Source organism: Elephantulus edwardii, unplaced genomic scaffold, assembly GCF_000299155.1.
Source record: "Elephantulus edwardii isolate Elephantulus edwardi_28Jun2011 unplaced genomic scaffold, EleEdw1.0 scaffold00182, whole genome shotgun sequence".
Taxonomy (NCBI): domain Eukaryota; kingdom Metazoa; phylum Chordata; class Mammalia; order Macroscelidea; family Macroscelididae; genus Elephantulus; species Elephantulus edwardii.
In genome coordinates, this window is record NW_006399932.1 from 1,356,762 (window position 1) to 1,364,954 (window position 8,193).

At 40.7% G+C, this 8,193-nt stretch overlaps 1 pseudogene; it reads left to right on the plus strand.

Annotated features, from left to right (window-relative positions):
• Positions 1-3,410: 3,410 nt before the first annotated feature.
• Positions 3,411-7,853, plus strand: LOC102858139 (annotated as a pseudogene).
• Positions 7,854-8,193: the final 340 nt, after the last annotated feature.

The window sequence follows — 8,193 nt, forward strand, 5'->3', positions numbered from 1 at the left end:
CTTGTGAAATTTCAGCCATTGTGGATGGAGCAGTAAAAGAACATTGAAGAACTTCTCTGTTCTCAGTCCTGGCACTAATGCAAGAAGTCACTTGTTTAATGTCTCGTTTCAAGAATGAGGCAGGATTAGCTTTACTTTTGAATGAACATGCAGTTCCACCAAGTTATCAAGTGGCATTTCATCAAATATGGCACTTCAGGAATGCTCATGGAGAGTTTTCATTATATCTGAGGCTTGATTGTCCTGAAATGGCAAACAAGACCAGTCCAAGGGCCTTGCCAGGATTGTTGTTGTTGTTATGTGCCATCGAATCACCTGTGACCCATAGAGACCTTATGTACATCAGCTCTGAAACCTGCCCTGCCCTGAGCCAGTTTCTCTAATTCCAACACACCAACCTCCATTGTCCCAGGCACTGTATTAAACCATCTCATCCAGGATCTTCCTCTCCTTCGCTGTTGCTCCACCCTTCCAAGCATGATGTCTTTCTCCGAGGACCAGTCTCTCCTGGCCACTTGCCCAAAGTATATGAGACAGAGCTTCAAAATCCTAGCCTCCAAGGAGAAACTTGGTTTCACCCTCTCCAAGACAGACCTATTTTCTTGGCAGTCCATGGTATGTTCAAGACTCTTCTCCAGCACCATAACTTAAAGATATCGATTCTCCTTCTGTCATCTTTAGTCATTGTCCAGCTCTCCGGTGCATAGCAAGTAATTGTGAAGACCATGGCCTCGATAATGCACACCTTAGTCTCTAGACTGACATTGTTGCCAGCATTAGTATTGGACAAAAAGGCTAAAGTAAATAAGAAATTGGACCTTGGGCTACATCTTTGTCCTCCACAACCCAGCCTCACCAATTGACACTAATATTGATTACATGAGCAATTTAATTTTTCAGTTGCTTGCAGTTTACACTGGCTTTGTTTTTCTTTTCTTTATTTTTTTTACTGGCTTTGTTTTTATAATACAATAATGATAGTTATTGAGCAATGCTATATGCCAGTCTTTGTGCTAAACACATGAGTAACTTAATTATCAAAGTAACTATGAGGTAATACTGTTTGCCATCTTGGCCATGATTCTCTGGCCTATTCCCCATAACATGGCCTGATACGATCAGTCCTTTTCTGATATAAGAGGGTCACGGTGGGATGCAACCCCCTTAGTCTGGTCCTGTACAAGTCTCCTCAGGAGAGGGAGCTGCATTGGAAACATACATATGTAGGTATCAGGGAGCCCTGGTAGGCTGGTCGTGAGGAGATGTACTGCCAAGCCAAAGGCACGTAGTGCATAACCACCAAGTGCCCTGGAAGAAAGATGGGTAATTTCCTCCTGTGAGATTTATTGCCTCTGAAAACATGTTGGGGGGTCAGCTACGGGCCCATTCCAATTAGATGGTACATAAGAACATATATATCCATGGGCTTTATGGTAAAGCTACCTGATATTTTGTTCAATCTGGATCATTCATACGACTAGTTACCTCTGGTTTTAGGACATGAGCCAGTGGCCTGCCTTACTCACCGCCTTGACTCATTAGCCTTAGAAACCAGCAGTCTGCTGCTTTACCTGCCAACCTTGGATTCATTAGCCTCTAAAGATGGCAGTTACCCTTCTTCCCTCACCTGATAACTGTGGACTCCTCAGTCTTCACATTTGCCTCTCTCCTGAGCTGGGACTTGCCAGCCTCCACAAGTCTGTGAACCATTTCCTTGAGATAAACCTCTCTGTGTGTGTTTCTGTGTCTGTGTCTCTCTTTTTCTCTCCTCTCTCTATCTCTCTGTCTCTCTGTTTCTCTCTCACACATACACACACCCCCTCTTCTATCATTGCTCATTGTTAAGCCTACCTATTCCCTTCACAACTCATTCTAGTCTATTTCTAGATTCACTAATCTGTTGCAATTGCCACAGACAATTCTCACAATTACGATGTTTAGTAGGGAAGTAATAGGTTACAGCTCAGGTCAAAACACTCAGGACACAAGTCGTCAACCAGGATAGCTTCTTTTCAGTCATGCTGTTAGACAAGCTTCTCTCTGGTCTCGCCGTTCTGTGTTCTGCTCATCACAAGTATTACAAAGCTCTTTTAGTTCTGTCAATTATTTGTCACACTTTCACACACCCCTACCCAGTAGCCTGTTGTTGTTGTTGTTAGGTACTGTCAAGCCGAGTATGACTCATAGCAACCATAAGAACAACAGATTTGAATCCTGTCCTGTGCCAACCTCACATTCTCTGATACACTTGAGCACATCCCAAAAGGAGATGTCAATCCATCTCAATAGGAGTCTTCCTCTATTTTGCTGATCCTCTACTCTTCCAAGTATAATATCCTTTTCTAAGGCATAACCTCTCCTAGCAGCACATATAAAGTATAAAAGACAAAGCTCTTCAATTCATACAGCCAGTTTTGCAAAAGTGAATTACACTACTAAAACTGTACTTCAAAGATATCAGTAAGATACAAGCAATAAATGCCACTGTTCTGCTAAGAGGTCCATGAATTGTTGTTGTTGTTATGTGTTGCTGAGTTATCTCCAACTCATAGTGGCCCTATGCACACTAGCTCTGAACTCAGCTCTATCCTGAGCCAGTCAGTCTCACTGACTCAGACACACCTACCCTCATTGCCCCAGTGTCAATCCATCTCATCAGGGATTAATTTCCCAAAGCACAATCATCAGGGCATTCTTTCTAGTCTGTCTTAGTCTGTCAGCTCTGTGAAAAAAAATCTTCTAGATCAAAACAGAACATTGTTTAGCTCATGTGTTTTGGACACAACATCAGGAGGGAGCAATTGCTAGAAGATACATTCGATGAAGTAGAGGGTACAGAAGACGAGAAGGATTCACAGTAGCAATAGCAACAGCCTAGAGCATTCTGGTGATAGTGAGGATGACATAGGACCAGCAAGCATTTCATTCTACTGTGTACAGGAGTGGGAGTCCGCTCCACTATCTATCTATTACTGTCTAAGTTAATGAGCTTTTTCAAAGGCGTAGGTAGTAAGTGGTAAAGCTGATATTTGACTTCAGAAGAGTATAAGTCCACAACCCACAGTTTGAAGGCTGTACTTCCTCCTCAGAATGATCTCTAAGTAACAGAAATTAAAGAACACTCTTTAGGCTCTGTTTTCTGGCCTAATGACATCCTTGAGGTACAACATGCTGTGGAGTAGAAGCAGGTCCCCTGCCATTTCCCAAGGAGTGGGAAAGGAAACCTGATTGGACACAAACAACAGGCTTTCACTACAAGGGCTTAACTTGATCTGAACCTGGCCATTGCTCAAAAATGTAGTGGAAAGATAGAAAATGCAAACCACACAGCTGTTAAGTGGAGGTTTGTCATCAAATAGCTCCATAGAGACTTTCCCATGCAAAGCAATGTGAACACTAGAAAAAACAGCATGGCCATTGCCTCAAAGCTGCTACCACAGGAAGCCAGACACCGGAAGGGGAAAGTAATAAAGAGAAAACCACTGAGGAACATGGTGTCAAGTGGAGGAAGCAGCCCACCTCATACTCCACTCACCTCACACTTCACCCACCTCACACCTCACCCTCCACCCACCTCACACCTCACCCTCCACTCCCCACCCACCTTATACCTTATATCCCACACCCCACCCACTTCACATCCCACCCACATCAGTGTGAATTTCTGGAAGATCTGCAGGACATAGTTATTAGCATGTGACCCACAGTCACAGAAACCAACTACAGAATATCCTTGGGCTGAAATGGAAAAGGCCTTACATGTACTCAGACCTGATTCTTGGATAAATGAGAAACCTAATGCCCAAATTCTAAAATCAGAGTTTATCTTCAGATACCTGGAAGAATCTTTCATTTCCTGGAAAGTTAGATCTTATTTTAGAAATGTGTTGGCACATTTCACGTGACACTTGAGTGTTCCAGAGTTTGGATGTTGAGGATTTTAAGCATCAAACTGAGTTTTAAGCTTTTGTTTAAATATTTTCAGGGTGAAATAAATAGATATTGTTGTTGTTGGGTGCTGTGGAGTTGGAACCGACCCACAGCTGACCCTCCAGTGGGTTTTCAGAGGCAACAAATTGCCCTGGAGGAGATTGCCCATCCTTCTCCCTCACATTTGAACCTGGTGCCTTTGGGACCAGCAGGTGGATTTGAACCAAATGCCTTTGGGATTGCCGCACAGCTTTTTGCCACTAGGCCACCAGAGCTCCCCTTAAATATTTGTATATTTTTTTATTAGCTCAGATAAATGTCTAACTGGTTTATTATCCTTTTCTCCCAAGATAAAAAGGAAAAAATTAAAAGTATGGGCAGTTTTAAGCCCTAGAAAGGAGTTGGACAGGACATCTCATCACTTGGGCATGTTCTTGATTCTGGCAGCTGGAGCTGCTCTGACTCTGGTTTGTCCTCGTGTGGGGTTTTCCCACTGGGCCTTTGCCACTGCCATTCTGTGCTTTATGACTAAGGTTGGTTATGTGGCTAAGAGTTGTTTCCTGAAATGTCCCTGCATATTAAATTTTTTCTACTTGTAACATCATGTTTTAATTTTCCTATAATGTAAGTTAACTTCCCAGATGGAAAGTACAAGGGACTTCCTTCCCTTTTCTGATCATTCCCTGAATTCGCCCGAGAAGGAAGACCTGAAGGGTCACTTTATGAATATTAGTGATCCAGACCAAATGCCATTATGCAAGAAGGGGAAGAGGGTTTGTTCATATATGAGCCCTCTCTGAATGGTTGTGCTAAATTGAGTATTATAGCTACTACCTAGCCTCCTTCCTTCTCCTTATGAGAAAATTAGAAGAAAACACATTATCACTTTTTATATCAGCATCTCAGAATCAATTACTTTGACCACTTCCTTTTTTATTTTTAATAAAATACACTGGTGTAATGCCAGTGTTAAGAAGGTACCTGGGGAATATCTATTGCTTTCCCCAAACTCCTTACCTTTTAATCTTTTTTAGTCTGTTGTTGTCGTTGTTGTGTATCTTCAAGTCAAACTATCTCATAGCTGACCCTTAGGAGGCTTTTTCTGAGACAATGCATTGCACAGGAGGAGATCATCCATCTTTCTCCCTCAGAGCAGCTGGTGGATTTGAACTTCTTGCCTTTGAATTAGTAGTACAAGTTCTTACCACTAAGCCACCAGAACTCCCTACACATTTACTTGTCTCTTTTATTTTTACAGATTTAAAATCACAGTGTGTCAATGATCTGTTTGTGGGCTCTTTTTTTCCACTTGTCATATGACAGACATTTTCTGTTACAAGTTTTCATAGTGACAATTGTTAATTGAAATGTATGTTATCATGTAAAATGTATGTTTGTTGGCCTTGATTTACTAAATCATTTCCCTATTATTGTCTATCCAGACGGAACGAGGACCTGTAGGACTAAGGCCAAAATGGCTCTCCCATGGCCTTAAGATTGGAGACATGAACTCTATTCAGAGAACAATTACTAGGAAAGGGCTATGTGACTCCTTAGATGCAAGAGTGAGGCCACTTCTGCTAGCAGCAACTCCTAGTACAGCAAGAGGGGGCTGTGCAGAAAAGACCAGAAGCTGGTGCTCCAAGCAGAGAGTCTAGACAAGGATGGGAAGTATGAGACAGTCACCTCAAGTGGGAAAAAGAAGAAGAAAACAGCCCTATAGGACTCATTTTACCACTATTACTTACATCTAGGGAGCTCTGGTGGCTTAGTGGTAAGATGTTGAACTGCCAACACAAGAAGCACAGGGTTCAAATCTAACAGCTGCTCCAATCTAACAGCTGCTCCTAAGGACAACAATGAGAAATCTCCTCTCATGAGATTTATTCCCTATTAAAAATCCAATGGAGGGTCAACTACGGGCTGGTTCTGACTCGAAGGTACACAACAACAACTTATGTTTAGAGAGCTCTGGTGACCTAGAGGTAAGAAACTGCACTGCAATCTCAAAGGCATGGGGTTCAAATCCACTAGGTGCTCCATACGAGAAGCACGAGCAGTCTCTTAATGTGTGGTTTACCACCTCTGAAAACCCACTAGAGGGTCAGTTATGACTCAGTTCCAATTTGACAGGCCCACAACAATTTACTATTATTTCCCCCCTTTTACTAATTAGCATTTAAACCCTTTACATGGTCAAAATAATTTTTATTTTAAGATCGCCATAAAAATTAGGATGGTGTGGTGACCTTACAGTGAGGAATTGCACTGTCAGTCCAAAGGCATGTGGCTCGAATCCACCAGCTGCTTCATGGGAGAAAGATGGACAATCTCCTGTGCAATTAACTGCCTCTGAAAACCCACTGCAAGATCAGTCATGAGCAGCTTCCAACTTGGTGATCTATAACAACAATCACAACATAATCACTATTTCTTGTTATCTATTTTGATCACTGAAAACAGGATAAATACATATTTTTTTAAAAAAACCAAACAACTCAAACTCAACAAAGAATAAATGATCTCAGATTCTCCATACTTTAACCTTCATCAAGAAGCAAATGCTGTTGAGTATCTTTGTTCTTTTCATATGTGTGTACATGTCACTATTTTTTGCACAAATGAGAGCAAACAGTAGCGTGCATGCTTACTTTATTTGACAAAATATCTTAAGAATTTATTCCACTTGGTCTATATAAGTCAACTTCAGATCTGTTACAAGAGATTCATAATTTTTCACTATATGAAAATACTATAAAAAAAAAAAAGAAAATACTATCATTCAATCATTTCCCTACTGAATAAGGTATTTCTGTAGTTTCCAGGATTGTTTATCTGGTTTTTGTTCTTTATTACAAATAATATTTCAATCATAACATTTTTTGATAGATGCAAGGCAATCAAACATCTCGGCTTTTCTAAGTAATCTCACTTAATATTACAATTTTTAAGAAAGTAATTTGTATCAATTTTGAAAAAGTTTTTGATAAGATTAACAGCTGTTCTAATTTTTTTCTTTTTAATTTTGGCAAAGGGAAAATGTTAAGAAATTGTGCTGCAATCCCAAAGGCACATGCTTCGAGGTGCTGCAATCCCAAAGGCACATGCTTCGAGGCCACCAGCTGCTCCATGGGAAAAGGATGGACAATCTCTTCCTGAGCTATTAACTGTCTCTGAAAACCCACTGAAGGGTCAGCTGTGGGTCAGTTCCAACTCTATGGCATACAACAACAACAATAGAAACTACTCTCACAGGATCAGGGGGTAAAGGCACAAAAGGAGAAATAACAGACACTCTCAAAATTTCAGGAAAAAAAGATTTTTAAAATGCCACTACTGTTTAACATTTCTCTGGAGTTACCAGTCAATGAAAACCCAAAAATAAATAAAAAAGATGTATAAAAGATGTGTGAGAGAGAATTCATGTGGAAACCAGATATACTAGAAACTCTGAGTCTGGGGAATTCCTATGTCTGATGCCTAGAAATAATCTTCAAACTTTGAACTGAAAATGTCCCATGAAGCTATTGTTAAACTAGAAAACTGTTTCAATCAATTTTTTTATTTAAAAAAAAAAAAAGTTAGACTTGACCTCCTTGTGGACTTGGCTGCATCCACATTCATGCCCCGACCCTAGCCCCCAGCCACAGCGTGCACTCTGCACCAGGCTCTTGGCCTCCTTGTGTGCATCTTCCACAAATATTCTGGCAAAGGGTGACAAGAACAGCCTGAACAAGAAGGAGCTGAAGGAGCTGATCCAGAAGGAGCTGAGCATTGGCTCAAAGCTGCAGGATGCTGAAATTGTAAAGCTGATGGATGAACTGAACCAGAATAAGGATCTGGAGGTGAACTTCCAAAAATATGTCACTTTCCTGGGGGCCTTGGCTGTGATCTACAATGAGGCTCTCAAGGACTTAAAATAATTGGGAAAAGTGGAGGCACCATTTAGGGGGCTGTATGAATCAAATCCATTGGTGGATAATTGTACAATAAATATATGTATTTTATGGGTTGATCTACCAAAAAAAAAGGTTAGGCTTGAAAATTATGTTCTCTTTTTTAAGAGAATTATGTTCTTAATAGTTGTCTAGAGGAGTTCATCAGAGTCAACCTAAACCATAGATGAGAACTTTAAGGGGCAAACAGTCTAAACATTATGGGTAGATATACCGACAAAGTGACTCATTGTAAAGTATGTAATCAGTGTCACTGAGCTATTGGTAGAAATTGTGACTGTAAGTATTATTGGTTTTATATATTGTC